Below are 20,277 nucleotides of genomic sequence, written 5' to 3'. Positions count from 1 at the left end.
GAGAAATATAGTAAACTAACAAAGTTAAATATAATTCGCTTAAAATTAATAAAAGCATTGGGCAAAATTAAATTAGGGGAGAGGCACAGGGATGGCCAGGTTATTGATAAGGTTTCATCTTTCTAGCCAGGAGCTTGGGGAGGCCCCACTGAGAAGGCTTATTTGAGAACAACTGCAAGGAGGTGAAGCAGTGAGCTAATGGGAGATCTGGAAAGATGGTGAAACTGGCAGAAAGAAGGCAAGTACAAAAAACCCTGGGGTGGGAGCATTTCTGAAATTTCAGAAAACCTGCAGAGCTGAGTTTCACTGAAGCAGGATAAATGAGAGTTAAAGGAACAGGAGATGAAGTCAGAATACGGAGAGTCGGAAGGGAAGGACTTAGGAGCCAAAATAAGGTCCCTGATATTTACTCAGAGATGAGAAACCACAGGACTGTAGGCAGACAACTGGGCCCTTAGTGGTCTTGGGCAATTATCCTTTATTCTATAGCCTTTCATTCTTCTAATTTCACAGATGACTATTTTATTCCTTTTTTATCCTCAAAACTTTCCCATCCCTGCTATAATCTCCAGTGTCCCACCTTCATTCTCAACTGATGACTTAAATCACAGAAAAAGCCAAAGGCTACAAGAGCAGATCTCACAATACACAAGCTCCCATTACTGCCCCATCTGCCTGCCTTCCTTCTCACTTGTCACTGTGGAGGAAATGACTGTGCATCTTCTCGTGGGCGAAGCCATTGAATATCTCCCTGCTCCTTTCTGGATCCTGCATCTTTCCTTCTTATCTGGCCAGTTCCCTCTGGGGGGTGGCAGGCAGAGGCTGTGTAAGGCCACATGGCAATGTGAGGGTGATGAGTTGATCTGAGTGCCTTGGCTTCTTTTGGTGACTGACATAAATCGGGGTCAAGGGCAAAGGGGAGTTCATTCTGATTATCCTAAGGCAGCTAACTGTGGTGAGAAAGTGCGTGTTGAAGTTACAGAGGATGAATTGGGGTTCTCTGCTTTGTTTCTGCAAAGGTAGAGACAAAGACAAGCACAGGAGAGACTCCTGCCAAGAATACCACAACCATCAGCCACGGTCACCATAGGGTAGTTACCCTGAGCTTTCTTGTTCTGAATTCAACAATGCAGCCTCTTCGGCAGTGCTCACCTGTACGTGGCAACAAACAAAATTTGCTGCTGTGTAACAGCTTGGACCAGGAATAGGTGGCTTGTTCCTATAGGCCAAATAAAGCACTGTGAACCATCATGATAGGCAAGATGGAAACATGTGTAACTCTCCCAGGAAAAGCACAGTGTGGGCCTCTAGAGTGCTCCTCTCATTCCCATCCATGAGGAGTATTTGGAGGTGCCAGGGACTCTCAGAAATTGCCTCGGAGCCTGTCTGATAGATGAGTTCATGATACGCAAATACATCCACATGCATGTGAATACGATAGGGCTGACGTACTGAGACACTACTGTAATATTGAAATACCAATAGTACACAGCATTCCTAATACCTATGCACATGCCCTTAGAGTGGGATTGCTCATGGATTCCCTCCAACGGGGGATAAGTGGAAATGGCTGCTAGGACACATAGGTGACGCAGAGACATTGAAAAATTAAGCTGATGTTTTCTGCAAAAGTGAAGACTTTAGTACAAGACACTGATGCAGGAAGACCTCAAGATTCAAAGAATGAGTTCTCCTCTCCACTGCCCTGCAAAGGCACAGGTATTATGAGCCCTGGTATAGGAAACTTCACTAATTGCTATGAGAAAGAACTTCTGCTTTTGGGATCCAATATTTTTTGGGCTATGATGATCGGATGGGCCACACAGAATACCCTGCTCCCATAATGTAGGTCAGAGAACAAAATTAATCTTTTCTCACAGATGGCGGGAATCACGCAGAGATGGATCCCACTTCATGTCGGAACAAATCGTGGGCCCCAAGGATTGACATCTAAGTATGGAGAAGATTAAAAAATAATCAAATCAACGATGCGAACAACACAGTATAATTATAAAAATAAGAATGTAAGTTAAATAATGTAGAATCACCTGAGAACTTACATTCAGTGAAGGAAGAAGACATAAAAGGAGACAGTAAGGGATGCTGCAAAGTGAGGGCAATAAACTGAGGACTGAACTATTAGAAACCAGCTATGTAGATTTAACTAACTACTGAATTAATGGCACAGAGTATGGTTTCTCACACTTCAGCATTCTTCAGAATTGCCTGGAGGTACTGTTAATAGAATACTGAGTTCCGCTCTCATCGTCTCAGATTTAGCGGGTTTGAGGCAGATTGAGAATGTATTTGCATTTTGAACAAGTTTCCAGGTGATGCTGATGCTGCTGGTATAGGGCCCACATTTTGAAAACTATTTATATAGGGGCTAGAGAAAAATCAGTAGTAACTTAAAGAGGGTAAGAAAAATAGAGGGGAGAAGTTATTAAAGATAACATTGTATTAGTCTCTTTTCACACTGCTGATAAAGACATACCCAAGACTGGGTAATTTATAAAGAAAAAGTTTTCCACGTGGCTGGGAAGGCCTCACAATCATGGCAGAAGGTGAAAGGCACGTCGTACTTGGCAGCAGACAAGAGAGAATGAGAGCCAAGTAAAAGCGGTTTCCCCTTATAAAACCATCAGATCTCGTGAGACTTATTCACTACCATGAGAACAGCATGGGGAAATCTGCTCCCATGATTCAATTATCTCCCACCAGGTCCCTCCCACAACATGTGAGAATTATGGGAGCTACAATTCAAGATGAGATTTGGGTGGGGACACAGCCAAACCATATCAAACATGCAAATGAAGGAAGTTTACTTATTGAAAGAAAAGATTGAAACTGAAGTTTAAAAAGCACACCTTATAGGATTTTTAAAGTCGACTTTTGATCTATTGTCAGATTACAAATAAAAACTATACCACAAATAAGATTATTTTAACTAGCTAGATGTTATTTTAAAACTAAAGTGTAAACATTTATTTTTTATTTTCCATAATTCTTTATTCATCAAGTGAGACTGGCAAGCCATCTAAAAGGCAGAGAAACTGAGCAGGCCTCAGACAGGGCTGGAAGACAATGCAATAATGTTGCCTACCAGAATCTTTGGGAAATAATTCTGGAGCAAAGACTTTATATTCTGCCAAGTCAATCATGCATAGATGCACAGGCTGACATTCTCAAATATGAACCACCAAGAAAAAGAAATTATTTTCTGTCACTTAAGTCTGGTCAAAGAACAGTTAAATAAAAACAACTCAAGAATGGAGAAGCCATAATCAAATGAATTCTGTTAAGTACTGAATCAATTTAAATTTAAAACAGTATGAAATTATAGTGGGAACTATAGTTATAGAATTGAATAACAATGTTACAAACCTTGAAAATGTAAAAGCTAATATAATTGACAGACTTTGGTTATGAAGAAGAAGTGTGAATATATTCCTGCCCTTGTTTTCATAGCACAGTCTAATATTGAAAAGTGATTATAAATAACACACAATGATCCCAACTTTGAACGTCTTTAAGGAATTTTTTTAACATCAGAAAACAATCTAATTGGATAAATATTTTATGTCAGACAATTCCATTTCCTTTCACTTTTTAAGTAAAATTAACATGATACTTTAATATAATGCAAAGTATTGTTTTAAAATGTCATATGCTGCATGATGATAATTAAAATAAACCTTTATCTATCTGTCTCCTTTACTATCTATATACATTCATTTGTGCATATTTATACAAGGACTTTTGGAACAAAAGTTTAATCTACATATTTCTGCTGGAAAGACTGTATATTTTTTTCTCTATATTCTAGTGCTTTTCATATTGCTTGAATTTCTTATGTTGAGTATATATCAGCTTTACTCAAAACGATTATTTTCCTAGGAAATGTAAATAAAATTAACAAGAAATTTCTTGTGGGAAAAAGCTAATTGAAGTTTTTTGATAAATGAATTGAACATATTATCTTTCTGGGAACAAATACCAATGTAAATTATTGAATTACACACACCATTAGAAATATCTCCAGAGCATGTCATATCTGCGATTAAACCATGTGGAACTCAACAGTATAATCATGCAAAGCTGAAAGCTTAAGTGTGCCTGTGTGTGGGTGTGGGGGGTGATTTTACATTAGATAGAGCAGTTGAGTCTCTTAGAAGAAAGCTACACATTTTTAAAAAGAATTTTTCATATTTAAATGATGGTTGGGGAAACTGGATGAAGTCTAGTGTTTTATTAACTTACTTATAATTAACAGGAGAATAGCACTGTTTCCTATAATTCATAGTATACAAAAATATATACAGAAAAGATGAAAATAGAGCTGCTCAGTTGCCGGATGTAGCAGTAAAGAGCCTCACGGACTTTATCTGTCTTCTGCTCCTGGAGTGTCCCCTGAAAACCTGTTTGCCCCTGAAAGTTCTTTGGAACGCGAGAGGGGGGCAGTCCTCTGAGTCACAGAACAACCAGAAAACCAGAAGAAAGGAGAGCTTCAAGAAAGAATCTCTTCCTGGCTAACACAGTGAAACCTCGTTGCTATTAAAAATACATAAGATTAACCAGGCGTGGCGGGCGCCTGTAGTCCCAGCTACTCGGGAGGCTGAGACAGGAGAATGGCGGGAACCCGGGAGGCGGAGCTTGCAGTGAGCCGAGATCGCGCCACTGTACTCCAGCCTGGGCGACAGAGCGAGATTCCGTCTCAACAACAACAACAAAAAAAAAAAAAAAAGAGAGAAAGAAAGAAAGAAAGATCTCTGCTCTGTTTGAAATAAACAGTCTGAGTATTCTCCATTGACATCCCAGGCCTATTTCGCTTAATACATTTTAACTTAGAGAGTTTTGTATCTCAAAAACTTCATTCCAGCATTAATATTCCATTAATATATATGAGCAACAGAGCAATTGGTATAGGAAAAAGGAAATGAAATATATAGATGTTGAATAATTTGAAATGTTTCAACATGAATCTTTATGGATAGATGAATAAATGTATAGCTAACATTATATGCATTTCTTTTAATTAGTGAAGGTTTCAACCAATAATTGTATTTTTCTAATAAATATTAAATTGATGAATTCTGTGATTTTAATTCATTTTAATAACTTCCTTATATCATTTAGATACAGAAATCATTCATGAAGTCAATTAACAGACACATCCTGGTTCTGTGTTGACTACCTGCTTTTATGGACACAGGAAAATTATGCAACTCACATTACAGAATACTTTGCAAAGTGGACAAGGTTGCCAGCCAGGAAACTAAACAACAAAAGACCAAACTCTGGGCAATTTAAGGAGTACTCAAATTATCAGAAATAACCTAAATTTTACCTGTATTTCCATAAAGAAATTTATACCATGTCAAGTACATAAAAATATAAATCCATCATGGGTAAAAAGCGTGGAATAGTGCAATTGTTAAACCTCTAAGTGTTTCATATTACTTAGGCAATAAGCAAAAATTTCCTAGGATTTCATAAATCTTCTCCAAGAAGATTTAATAACTATACCATTATTGTTTTTTTAAGTAGGTAAACATTTGTCAGTGAAGCCCAAATATTGTTCTTTCAGTTTTACTTTAAAATATATGCATTTTAAATTTTACTTTAGGCATATGTTAAGGAACAGTAGAAGGTCATTCATGGATAGGGTTCTTGGAGAATGCTAACAAAATAAGGAAAATGAAGAATATAAATTAGAGTAAAATTCAAATTATTACATCTTTTTATGAGAAACCAGAGATAAGCTTGCTGTTTGGAAATTGCATAGCTGGGATTACACTATATGGAGACTGTATTCGTTTGCTAGGGCTGTTGTAAAAACATACCCCACATTGGGAAACTAAAACAAGAGAAATTTCCTGATTCCTGGAGAGTAGACGTCTGAGATCAAGGTCTCAGCAGAGTTGGTTCTTCTTGAAGGCTGTGAAGGAGAATTTGTCCCATGCCCCCTCCTGGCCTCTAGCGGTTTGTTGGCAACCTTTGGTGTTCCTTGGTTTATAGTCGCATTGCCTAATCTCTTCCCTCATTTTCACATGCTGTTCTCCTCATGTGCATGTCTGTGTCCACATTTCCCATTTTTATAAAGACAACAGTAACACTGGATCAGGGGCCTACCCCAATTTTAACTAATTACATCTGCAGGCACGCTGTTTCCAAATAAGCTTACATCCTAAAGTACTAAAGGTTCGGACTTGAACATTTAAATTTCGGGGGAGTACAACTTAACACGTAGCAGAAACCCTCTGTGTTAAGTTGAAGAGATCTACATTCTGATATACAAGTAGAAATCTGATTAATGGAGTTCAGATATTAATCCTACTTCATATGAAAATTACAGAATAGTTAGACTTATTCTTAAGGCAGAAATTGGGGCAAGAATGCCAATGATACATTGGTAATTGGTACTGATAAAAGACAAAAGCATGACGGCAAAAAGAAGAAGAGTCATTTGACCTGAAGAGTAGTAACCCCATCCTGGTTGTGTAAGCCCAGTGACCCTAAGTCCAAGTTCTGGAAGCATACAGGAGATGCCAGACTGCTTTGTAAGTGATCTGGCAGGTATAACAGCAGAAAAGTAGGGGGAAAGGTGACTCTGACACAGAAAAGATCAAATGAGCTATTGTCAGGATAGTACCTTATCCTATGAGGGATCCACTTCCACGACCATCAGACGTCCCACCAGTCTCCAACTTCAAAAGCTGGGAACTAGATTGAAACCTAGTCACTAGGATTTCACAGTAGTCCAAATCATATCAGAGAGGAATTGACACTTTAGAGTAGTATTGTATTTGAAGACCAGTTTACTTGCATTGTTATAAAGAAATACCTGGCCAGGCGCGGTGGCTCACACCTGTAACCCCAGCACTTTGGGAGGCCGAGGCGGGTAGATCACAAGGTCAGGAGTTCGAAGCACAGTCTGGCGCAATCATAGCGAAACTCCTGTCTACTAGCTGGAAATACACAAAAATGATGCTGAGCACTGGTGGCCTTAGGCGCCTGTATACACCTGAGCTACTACGGGAGGCCTTGCAGGCAGGAGAATTGCTTGAAGCCCGGGAGTGCAAAGGTTGAACAGTCGACCGCTTTCACAGATGGCACCACTGACATTCACAGCAGCCATGCTCCCATGGCAGGTGGGATGTTAACAGATACCCCAGAGAATGAGAGTACAATGGCTGGAATCTTGGCAGTCTTGTTACCTGACAAGATATCCCAAGATGGCATGGATGGATCTTTATTTATACTGCTTCCTGGGAAATGAGGCTGAAACTTGCTGACTTGCCTGACTCTCAGAAGACATGAGCTAGGGTATTAAGAGGCATGTCTACGCTTATCTGATAAAATCTGATGTGGTGTATTTTAGAGATACAAAATAATACCCGAAAGTTCACAGAAATGGCTTGCTTTTAGCTTGCAATGTAATTTGCCAGCTAATACCTTGACACACCCCACAGAGGTAACAAGGTGTGTCTTTAAATAAGCAAGCTAGAAAGGCCGTGCTTCCCTACACAAAATGCACTGATTATCTTAAAAGGAGTAGGGCAAGGTGAACAATGGGGTAGCTGTCATCAGAATATGTCATTCTTTGACAGAAGTATGAGCAAATTAACTAAGACATCTGAGTAGGCTCATTGTTAGGTATTTTCAGTCAGGACTTAAAAAGCTATTTACTGTCTATTGGATGTTGGCAGTCAGGATTAAAGAATATAGGCAGATAATTTAATAAAGCTTGTAGAACTCTAGCTACCATTGCTTCCTATCAGAAATCCTGCTTCTCTGCCCATGACTTTTAGATTTGGACAAAAGGTAGTCTCATTGTGTGGCATTTCCATCAGCCTTATTACCCTATGCAGCAGGAAGGATACAACAATGCTGTGGGTTTTTAAAGACTAGCCTTCTTAGAAGGAATGCACAGGCAATCAGCATGTACAACCAAGGAAACCTTCAAAAGGTAGAGTCAAGGAAAAGGAGTTGTAAGGATAGAATCAGCCTCTACTTTTTTTTTTTTTTTAAGATAGAATTTCACTCTGTTGCCCATGCTGGAGTGCAGTGGCATGATCTCGGCTCATTGCAACCTCCACCTCCCGGGTTCAAGCAACTTTCCCACCTCAGCCTCCCAAGTAACTGGGACTGCAGGAGACTGGCACCACGCCTGGCTAATTTTTGTATTTTTAGTAGAGATGGAGTTTTGCCATGTTGGCCAGGCTGGTCTTGAATTCCTGACCTCAGGTGATCTGCCAGCTTTGGCTTCCTCAAATGCTGGCATCACAGGCGTGAGCCACTGTGCCCAACCATAGTTGTTATTAAGTAGGTGCTGCTGGAATGGTGTGGTGAAGGAACTCTATGTTGGATTTATTTTACTTATTCTGAAACAGCTTTTCCACATAGGAGGTAGCTACGGTATTTCTAACTTGTCCACAGAAATGTAGAGAAATTGGTTTAAAGTAACATACTGTTTCCCTGTGAAGGTGTGAACATCTCCGTTTGTGTTCCAGATTTGTGATCTGTGAGACAAGAGGTGAGGATGGTGGTGACAGTGGACAGTGTTCTAGATTCAGAGTATCAGGCAATAGTGGATTCAATGAGATTTTAATGGAACTATATGAACCATTTAGCAAAGTTTTATTTGCCACCAAAGCCATGGAAAAAAGAACTGGTGTGATTAGCACCTCCTCTCTGCAATCAACCACAGGAGGAAGAATAAAAAGACATCTAATCTCCCCAGTTGAGGAGAGATTATAGGAGACAGCCCTTGGGACAATGAATTAGGATTGCATGTGTAGGGGATACACAGTTGTATCTGTGCACTGAGGTAAGTTAACATCTGGATACATATAACTCTAGCTGCCAATATGTTGCTCAGAAGTACCCACATGAAAGTGGGACAAGAAGAGATCAGGCTGGCTCAGGGAAGCCACCTTCCTTCTGTTGCTAACCTTACTCTTCCACTAATTAACTTGTGGTAGCACCAGAAACAATGTGGCGGATGCTATTTTGTTTTGTCTTTCCAGAATTACGTCTTAGGAAAAACCATGGAGAGGAGAGTGACAGCATCCCCTCACTCAAAAGCATCGGTAGTGTTGACTAGGAAGTTTGATTGACTGGTTCAAAGGCTGACATTCAGCGCACCTTACTCTTTAAGGCATTCGTAGTCCAGGCAGAAAGAGTAGTCAGAACCGTCTCTCCTGTAACTCTAAAGATTATGAGTCCTGACTAGTCATTGCTTAATATTTTAAGAACACAAACAAGGGCAGTGGACATTTGGAACTAATCTCATGTGGTAATTTGGAGAAAACATGAACTTTTTATTCTCTCTCTTCTCTTCACAAACTTATGGCTCCAGGACTAGACCCTTCTAAGTGGAGGAATCGAGAATCTAGTGGCACATGTGGTGAGTAAAGGGATCTATTATTCAATTGTAATATAGTTTAATAAAAAATTTTTACTCAATCAGTATATATCCTATGGTAGACACATGGTAATATAGAAAGCCGCCCTCCTTTAGAGCAGTAATTGCAACCATATTCTGGTTTTCCGGGAGTGGCACTCTCAGATAATTCGAGGACCAAAAGAGGGAGTCTATTTACACCAATAAAAATATTGACATTGCTTACTGGCCACCTGTGACTAATCAGTCTTAATGTTGTTTATGTGAAATAATATTGTTCTCTAACATGGGAGGCATACCTCTCATTCCAGAACCCTATGTTAGATTGCACAAAAGAAACACTGCACCTGGATGAACAGGTCCAGGAGTAACACTGCAGCTAAGTATCAAAACCAAGGCGTTCACACATCCCCTTTTGCAATGAAAGGAACAGCTCACATAGTGGTAAAATTCCATAAGGATAGCTAATACACTGTGGGAGTCTGAATAGCTCACCATTTCACCAGGAATTGATGGAAAGTGTATAATACATTCCCAAGCCCTGAGACCCTTACTGGCCTCTATCCCTCTGAAAGAACTATTCCACTCCTCTCACTTGCATATGCCTCTGGAAGCCTGGAACCAAGTGAATGGGCACCAATACTTCTAATAACTTGGTCATACCTAATAGATGGAAAGAATTTTCCTCTCATGGCAGGTACCACAAATTGGTCTGTAGATGTATGAGGAAAATTGGAATTGGAACCACTAAAAAGTATAATTACTCATTAAGCAAATAATATGTGTGTGTGTATATATATATTTATATATTATATAGATTATATATAATGTGTATATACACACTATATATATATATAGTAACCCATCCCTCAGGTGTGTATATATATACACACCTACAGACCTATATATACACATATATAGACATATATACATATGTATACATATATATGTGTGAGTGTATATATATACACACACACACACATATACACCTGAGGGATGAGTTACAAGTCGATCCTAAGATAATTTAGCAAGAGGCTATTTAAAATTTATTTTGGGATCAGGGAAGAAATTACTAAGAAACAAGAATATTTTTAATACACAATTTCCATTGAAATGTTGATTACAAACATGCACTGCATCAGGAAACCTGGGCCAATCAGATAGCAGATGTCATAGGGTCCTAGAGAAAACCAATCATGTGAAACTAGTGCCCTAAACCCAGAGACTTATTATATCCTATTGTTGCTGAAGGGTGTAAATATATGCTGTTGTGTGGGGAGTGTTTGACCGGACATCTTCAACTATTCTCACAACACATGGGATTTAGCAGAGACACATAAGAAAGTGGCTAAGGTTATAGATTAGTCCTTGGAAATGGTTCCCTGATTTTTCCTCTGCTTTAGAAACATAAGAGCTTACATAGTAAATATTGTTTGTTTCTTATCAGATGGCGTGGTATTTAGATTCTTACTTAGTAGATACTGCCACCATTTTGAAGATATGTTCATGTATTTCAGATAATCAAAAATGTCAGTGGTTTTGAAACAGAGAAGACTCCCCTCTGCCCCAGTCAAGAGGTAATGGTTCATATAAGCCATTAGCTGTTGCATAGCCTGTTTGCTCCATGGGAAGCTCTGATATAAGTTACAGGGCTGTGTCTCTGTAATTCAGCTAGTAATCTGATACTTAAAACTTTAGTTAATTTTCAATGATCCTTGGTGCCTGATGGTTCAACAGCGTAATTTCTGCTAACTTGTGAAAGCACAGACACAGTGATATACTTGATGGTAAAGGTCTCTTGTAATGGAAAGATGATATGTAGAAAAGTAAAATGATTATTCAGTCTTTCTAGAATAATACCTTTCAGTCTGTGTTTCATGGAGTCCTGGTCAAGAGTGTGCACACAACAGAGATTTTAGACTCACTTTCTATTACGATATTTCAATAAACAGTGAGTAAACACTCACTCACTGACTCCCAAGCTTGAAAACCATTACTCTAGCTTCTCTGTGTTGTGCCATTTTATTAGGTCAGACCATCTGACAGCTACAGAACTAGATCATATGGTCTCAGCCTTTATAGAAACGCATCTAGTGAATGGCTGTTTTGATATTAGATTAAATCTATGGATGTTATACAAAATAGTGTTATACAACATGTTTTTTGTAATGCATGAAAACATATACAACAAAATATACCATTTTACTCGTTTTAAACATACAGTCCTATGACATTAAGTACATTCACACTATAACACCATGATCAATTTCCAGAACTTCTTCATCTTCCCTAACTGAAACTCTGTTGCCATTGAACACTCACTCCCAGTTGCCCCTCCCTCACGCCGGCAACCATCATTCTACTTTCTGTCTCTATGAATTTGACTACTCTAGGGAACTTATATAGCATTTGTTCTTTTGTAACTGGCTTATTTCACTTAGCATGATAACCTCAATTTTTATTGACTTTGTTAGCATGTGTCAGAATTGTATTTCTTGTTTAAGACTGAATAATATTCCATTGTACGTTTGTACCAGATTTTGTTTATCAACTGTCCTCTACTAATAGACATTTGGGTTGCTTCTACCTTTTGGCTATTGTGAATAATGCTTCAGTGAATGTGGGTATATAAATATCTCTTTGATTCCCTGCTTTCACTGATTTTGGATGTATACCTAGAAGTCAAATTGCTGCCTTATATAATCATTTAATATTTTCAGGATTCACCATAGCATTTTTCAAAGCTGCTGTACCATTTTACATTGCCACTCATATTGTTTTTATGACAAACATATATCTCCACATCTGTATTTGCATATATGTTTTCTCTTTATGAGGAAAGGCCGTGAGTGAAATGTTTTTCCATTGAAAACATTATCAGCAATAGTCTTTCCTCTCCAGAGCAACCTACTTCTTTGTTCCCCCGGCATTGGACACTGTGAATCATGTGTTTATGTTGTTCTTTTAGCTTTGATCTCTAAGAAACACAGAGCCAAGTTTTTGGCCCACACCTAGCAAGCCCACACCTAGCACTTTATGAATAATTTTTCCCTGGCTTCAACTTACTATCATAATTTTGTTTTATTTGGCTGAATTTGCTCACCTTCTTTTTAATGATGAACCATATGAATTTGTGTTAGCAGCTGGAACAAAGCAGGCTACAAATAAATAAGCACAGAATATTTAAATTGCATCATATTTAATTTCTTTCCACTTGGAATATTTTGGCATTTGAAACAGATACCTGTATCTTGCTTTTTTCCAAGTTCAGCGAGAATTGTAATGAAGCTGGAATTTGTTTGAAATAATTGTCCTCTATTTTGAGGAAGGGCAATATATGTAAAGGTCAAAAGCTAGTAGAAAAATACAGATACAGAGAGAAAAAAAGACCAACTTTTTAACTCCTTCCCAGTTGCTAAGGAGTACATGTATATAGTTTTAATTCTACACTGTTGATTAAACTATTAACATGGATAGGAAGAAAATCGTGTTTCTTTGTCAGTCCATAAGCTTGACGTTTTCAATGCAACTTATGTCAACAGGCAAGGAAATAGCTGTTTAAAGGCGTTTCATTTTCTGAAGTGCTAAATTAAGGTTATAGGGTGGATTTCTTTGAGACTTCTCAGGAAGCTTTTTCTTAGGAGCACCTGGGAACTATTGCATGTAATTAGGTGAGTGGAGTGTCAGTTGAGTACAACAGGTCTCCACGTGTTCCTGTCTTCTCATCCCTCCTGAGCAAGGATAATGTTGTGACCTCAATTCATTCAAGATTCTGGAAGATAAGGGGATATGTGTAAGGTTTTATGAGCTTATGGATTTGGGGTTCAGTAGAGCATGAGTAGAGAGTTCAGACATTGATTATTGCAGAGGACAGAGCAGTTTCTCCTCACCCAAATCAAGTTATTATGACCTTTATGAATCTTTCTAAAAATCAGCTCATACTGCATTTGTTTTCAGTGGGAAAAAATAAATATAAAGACAAATCTAATTTTGTTTCACAACAGTGGACCATCATTTTTTTAGTTTTTATTATTAATATTTTCCTACAATTTAGACTGATACTGAATTTTCCCCTTGCTACATGTCTCACAACAGTGAACCATCTTGCTTTTGGCAGTATGGCCTGCTACTTCAATTCTTAAAACAAAGATAGAGAATTTTTTATTTTTTTTCTCCTTTGCATAGCACATTATATCTCCTCACTTTATATTTGCTGAATAAATGACTATGGGCAGAAACATCCCATAATGCCTGGCTGCTCCTAAATTAATGATGACTGCATTTAAGCATGATAAAACTCAGAGAGAATCCCTCAGCTTTAAGCATAAGATAAAACTCAGAATCCCTCAGCTTTAAGCGTATGATAAAACTCAGAGAGAACCCCTCAGCTTTAAGTGTATGATAAAACTCAAAGAGAACCCCTCGGCTTTAAGCATAAGATAAAACTCAGAGAGAACCCCTCAGCTTTAAGCATAAAACTCAGAGAGAACCCCTCAGCTTTAAGCATATGATAAAACTCAGAGAGCCCCTCAGCCTCAGCATGTGCTTACTAGGAAGCAGATGGATTGACATAGAAATAGTTCACATATTCCACAGCAATGACCGGAATTCTGAATCTTCCTTTGCACCAGGGGTAGTAGAGGTTTTATTATTTGTTTTCCATCTGTGAATGTGTACATGTTGTTCTTGTCATAAAATAAAGCTGCATTGACTACCAGGCAAAAAAAGACAACGAAGGATCCTGATTTCAAAAAATCCCCCATTTCATTGCTGCAAAATAACTATACATCACTTCCTTTTCCTATCTGTTCCCCTTCTATCATCTCCTCAGTGACAAGAAAAGTCAACCACAGAAACACAAAATAACCAGTCAATACACAATCCTGAATAACTGCATAAAAATTAGCTAGCAGATATATAACAGTTGCAGATATAATAAATTATTATAACTTTTTAAAGAAAAAAATCTCAGAAGTTGGCCTGGACTGTGGATTTGTCAGTTTGCACATGGTTGGGCCAGGCCATAATTTCTTACGCATATTTCACATTTTAGGTTCTATCACTATAAAAAATGAATAGGTTAATTTATCCATCATGCTACAGTCAGTGTCAAAAATTTAGAAAGTTAATACAACTTTTATTCATCCAATATAAAGTAATTATTTTTATATAATTAATCCTCTCAAACTTTTTCCTCAAATTCTTGAAGGCTTAAATGACTTAGGTGCTTAAATGGCAAACACAGACTCAAGGGTTGCTAAAAAGAAAAGATCACCAGAGCCAGAAGAGGTAAGAGGGAGAAGAAGGTTCAGTATTTGGGTGGACTAAGCTGAAATAACAGTTGAGGGAATAGGTAAATCTGGTCAGAAAGGAAACCGGAACTCAAATATCCCCTCAGGAAACACCGCTGAGAGGTAAGGAGTTTCTAGAAACACCCTGTGAAAATACGTGCCATGCCATTACTGGAATCACTTTCAAATTAGATCGCTCAAATATTCAAAAGAATAATCTAAGAAAAAAAAACTGCATTGTTGAAGAGCTAGACTAAGTGACCTCACAGGTCTTTTTCATCTCCACCTTAGAGAATTCTATTATCTGGTCTATCTATATGATAACCCCCTTTAAAAAAAAAAAAAACTGCCCTGCATTAAATTACCTATATACTTTCAGTGGAACATAAAAAAGATGTGTACGGTGCACAAATAGCAGCCTGTGTAGATGTTAGCCAGGAAAAATGATTACAATTTAGAAAACAGAGATATGTTATCCTAAGAACCACAGGAGCATAGAAGATAGGCAAGATTCTACGAATTGATTTTGAAATGACATTTAATCGAATATTGAGTCAGGCTATCACTCTAGCATTGTTCTTTAGCTGTGTGAGCTCAGGTTTTAAATCTATAGCATGAGAAAGTGAATCATATATTACTATGGTCCTTACCTCTCATTACGAAAAGTTTACAATTTAAATTATAAATGACAGTGCTGTGATAGCAAAATCATACTTTGACATAAATATTAAAGTGACAATATTTTTATGTGTGAAGTTACTGGAAAATTTTACATGTAATGATGCAGCAAAACATCTGGAGAGAAGAACTTCATTGTATTTTCCCAAGCAAAATTGCCAGGACTTTATTTCTCAATGAATGATATTCACTGGGACAGAAGGCATCTTTCCCTTGCAGTATTGTGGTGCCAAAACTCTTCAGTGAGTACACCAAATGCCTCATATGTTCCATGTTTGTTCATATTTCTCTATCTCAGATGACTTCTGCTCCCTCTTTCTCTTCTTTAGACCCCTGTCTTCTGGTCCATCATGCACTTTTTTTATCCTTTCATTATATTCACATAATCAATGTTTTTTTTTTAGAAATTGCCCCTTTCCCTCACTATAAAACTTTGTTTACAACTCTCATCTTAAACTTAAAATATGGTTTCATTTAGCAAACCTTTTATTTTACTTGTTTCTCTCTTTAGCCAGAATCTAATCCATGCCTTTTTAAAAACTATATATTAATTCTGCTTCCTAGTGCTACTTTCTATAACCTAACTTGTATGTCCATCCTTGCAATGAAAAGATTCTTCATAAATCTACAAAGTGGCCACCAAATAGAAAATTACAACAATGACTTTACTAACCTCAACTTTCTTCAACATGTATTTACTCATTCATACATGTTGGGTTCCATTTTAGGTACTGTGATGTAAGATAATTTGCTTGAACACACGTGGTATGGAAGTAGAGCACATTATTTAAGTAATCACACAGGTAAATATAAACTTTCAACCCTGGTTAGCATTTTAAAGAAAAGCACATTATACTCTGATAGCACGTAACAAAGGCACTTGAATGTGCCTTTTGAACTAGAGGAAACATTTCTGAAGAACTGACATCTGAATTGAAGGACAGTGCACCCAGAGGTAAGTCTCAGAAGCATTTTTAATAGTGAGTGAATTGTTCAGCTTGCAATTGTCAAGTGATGACTTTGAAAATAATTTGGAGAATAAAAAAATAGTATAAAACAAGTTAAAATAAAAAGCAGACAGATCATGACTGAATCCTGGGGAAAAAAGCTATTATTTTCTCCAGTTGAGAAACAATGGTAGATGGGCATGAAGTAGTTGTTTTTGAAGACAGAAAGAAATGAATGAGCTTGAAAGATATTTATGAGGTACAGTCAACAATGACGGGTTACTTATGGAAGACGAGGATGAAAAGGGACATAAAAACCTGACTTCTACCACTGGATTTGGTGATATATGGGTTACACAGAGAATGAATAGAGGTCAACATTAATAAGGAGCTTTGGCTTGAAATCTTTCAAGGGTGCAGTGCCAGTGGAAACCCAGATAGATGTCAGAGAGATGCCTAGATGGATATTATGATCTAAGGTTCTGAGAGAAGAACGTATCTGGCTATGAAAATTTTGAGGTTTATTCATATATGTTTAATTGTCTGGGATTAATGTGAAAAGTCAGGGAAGGAAAGCCCAGCACGAGCTTCTTGAATGCTATCATTATATGCTGAGATGAACAAACAGGTGCAAAGGAGTCTCAGAGGAGTGAAAAATGAGGAGGGTGTGTTGCAGTGGTCCAAAGAAGAAATACTTCAAGAAGCAAAAGAGTTACTCCATAAACATCTCAACTAAAATATTATCCTTGTCCTTTCATCAATTGCATTTCCTTTATTTTTTCTTACTTTTTAACAATATATTTTCCTACATGTTTATTTGTTTTCTGTTTATTTTCTGTCTTCCCTAATAGAAAGTAAGCTTCGTAACAGCAGGGACATTGTTCTGTTTATTACCATATCCCCAGTGCCTGAAAAGGGTCTGGAATTAATGTTGACTGAATATGACAATACTTCACAATTTCCAAAGCTGTTGAGGAGTCTAACAAGGTCTCTCCTACCGCATTTAGGGAATGAGAGGTCTTTACTTGCCTCACAAAGTTCTTCTTGGTAGGGTCTTGGAGTTGTGGAGTTGGGGGGCAGGGCGGTGAGAAGTGAACAGGGGCTGAGGGAGTGGAGAAACTAGGAATATAAACTTATTTCAAGATATTTGACTGTAAAGAGGAATCAAAAGGCAAGGTTATTCTTGGAATACAACGTAAGGACAAAGAAGCATAACCAAAATTGAAGGTTTGTGGGAAAGATACAGTTGGAAGAAAAATTCTGAAAGGGAAACAGTAGTGGAGATATCCTGAGAAAAGGGGGATAGGATGGATTATACAATGGGATAGTAAGTCTCTTCTACCTGCCCATAAAGTTGTATGAGGGGGAAGATGTAGGTAGGTGGAGCACTACACAAAAGTGGGAAGTTTTTATAATGTCAGATGGTGGTGATAAGTCCACATTTGAGTTAGCTTGGAATCAAATTACTACCAGCGTTTGCACTGAGCTTTCTTTGAGTATGGGACTGCCAACCCACTTTCTATGAAGAACCAGTTTTAAGTCCTAGAAATACTGTACCTATCCACTATCCTAAATTGAGAACAGGGCATAGGATACTGTTGAGAATAGAGGCATGAAGAGAAAAATACGTCCTATCACCAATATATAATGGAAGAAAATCAGTTGGTAATTTCTCCATGAGCAGGAGCAGGGGCTAACATGCATGACCTGGACAGTGCCATGATTAATGTGAGGATGGTTATTGGTGAAAATGGTTAATGGTTGACTCATATGATGCGTTATAAATGATGCCAGTAAATATTTATATTGTAACATTGGAAGACAGGACATAATGAGATTTTGGGTCACTGTAATTTGCCTTTTCAAAATAGGTAAAGTTTTTGAATTATGCTTTTTTTTTTTTTTTTAGAGGGATCTTGCTCTGTTGCCCAGGCTGGAGTGCAATGGCGTGATCTCTGCTCACTGCAACCTCCACCTCCCAGGTTCAAGTGACTCTCCTGCCTCAGCCTCCAGAGTAGCTGGAACTACAGGTGCCCGCCACCACGCCCAGCTAATTTTTTTTGTATTTTTAATAGAGAGGGGGTTTCACTGTGTTAGCCAGGATGGTCTCGAGCTCCTGACCTTGTGATCCACCCAGCACTCCCAAAGTGCTGTGATTACAGGCGTGAGCCACTGTGCCCAGCTAAATTATGCATTTTTTAAGTAAAACGTTCTCTTCATAAATTGTGCTAAGCAGACATAAACAGACATTTTATTTTCTCTGTTGTGAACAAAAAAATTACCAGATCACATCTTTTAGAGGAAGTAGAGAGAACTCCAGAAATAGCATTGACTCTTAGGCATCTCCAGTGCAAGCTTTACACAAATATCCTTTTCCAGTCTCGCAGTTAATTTTTCAAGTGTACACATACCAGTTACTCTTTTGCCATTTTTTTCTCTGGTGATGAGTATGGTCACTGTTTTTTCCTGCTTATGTTACATGTCTATCTCATGTGTATATAGTTTGGCTTTCTTTTGAAACGTACCTGTCTATATTACTATTTTCTTTAGAACATTAGGAAATAACTAGGTATCCATAACACTACAAATAATGTTTGACAAATATTTTTAAAAATGAGAAATAAATTACCTGCACATTTGTTCTCTTTTGTCTCTCTGTTAACAGTATTTTGACTCAAAGCCTTGCTACTGTCTTGTCAATTATCATAATTCAGAGAACATCTTTTCCCTGATAAATTGTATAAAATGCTGCACATTCACAGATATTGAAGAATTTATCATAATGTGAAGAAGATTGATCACTGAGTAAAAAAAAGTACATTCTCAAGATGTCTTATTGAACTTGATGCATCTCATCATTGAAAACACCAATAATCAAAACATTCAATGTCCTATGATAAAAAGTTTCATCTAACTAAAATAAAACTATTGTAAATAAATTACTTTGAAATGAAAATAAACATGTAAAAGTAAGACTATAGAGTATATATATATTAAGCAACATTTTCAAAATATTTAGCAAATTCAAAAAAAAAACTATAATACATTATTTCTAAATGAGTCCTCCTATGAGAAACATTTTATGTAAGAAAACTAACTTATTCTTTTCTTTAATCTCAGAGATCCGAGTTTCCCTCATTAACTAGTTTCCACAATGGGATCAGAGTCCAAGGCAAACCATAATTTTTCGTACTACTTTTTTTTTCATAATATATACTCCTCTGAACTCTTGATTTTCTTTTTAATTGAAAGAGCAAAATCCTCACTGTGTTGTCTGTTGGAAAAGAATCAAGTTAGCCAACTCTACACATAATGTTATCTAATAAGATAACTAGCTAGAGAAATAGCAATGCCTAAACATTCAATTTTTAAACGACTTGTACAGACATTCAGCTATTCCCCATTCTTGTTAAACAGCTATTTATATTGAAAGTGCATTTTAAACCAGGAAAAAAATAAATAAATGTGTATTAAGAATACTGTACCCTGTATGCAGTGATGGAAAAATAGAATTTCATGATAATGTTATGGATTGAGAATACTGTGTTGAGAATACTGTGTGATTGGCTAGCAGCATTATTAACTATTTTGTTTCACAGGTAGGATTCAGACTCCTTATAGGTTAATCTTTACACTTCCTGCACATGACCTCCCTGATCAACCATGCTGGCAGTGCTCACACAGTAAGCATCTTAGCTCTGCCAGTGCCTGCCATGGTGATGAAGAAACGCAGAACACCCACATTAGGGATTGATCAGTGGACACCAAGCTGCCCTAAGCTAAACTGAAGAGGATTAGACTCCCACATTTTACTTAAATGGAAAACTATTACCACCATGTTAAGAAAAGTTATTTTGGCCAGGCACAGTGGCTCATGCTTGTAATCCTAGCACTTTGAGAGGCCGAGGTGGGCAGATCACTAGGTCAGGAGATCGAGACCAGTCTGGCCAACATA

This window comes from Papio anubis, chromosome 15 (genome assembly GCF_008728515.1).
Source record: "Papio anubis isolate 15944 chromosome 15, Panubis1.0, whole genome shotgun sequence".
In the NCBI taxonomy this organism is placed as follows: domain Eukaryota; kingdom Metazoa; phylum Chordata; class Mammalia; order Primates; family Cercopithecidae; genus Papio; species Papio anubis.
This window is presented reverse-complemented; position numbering follows the sequence as displayed.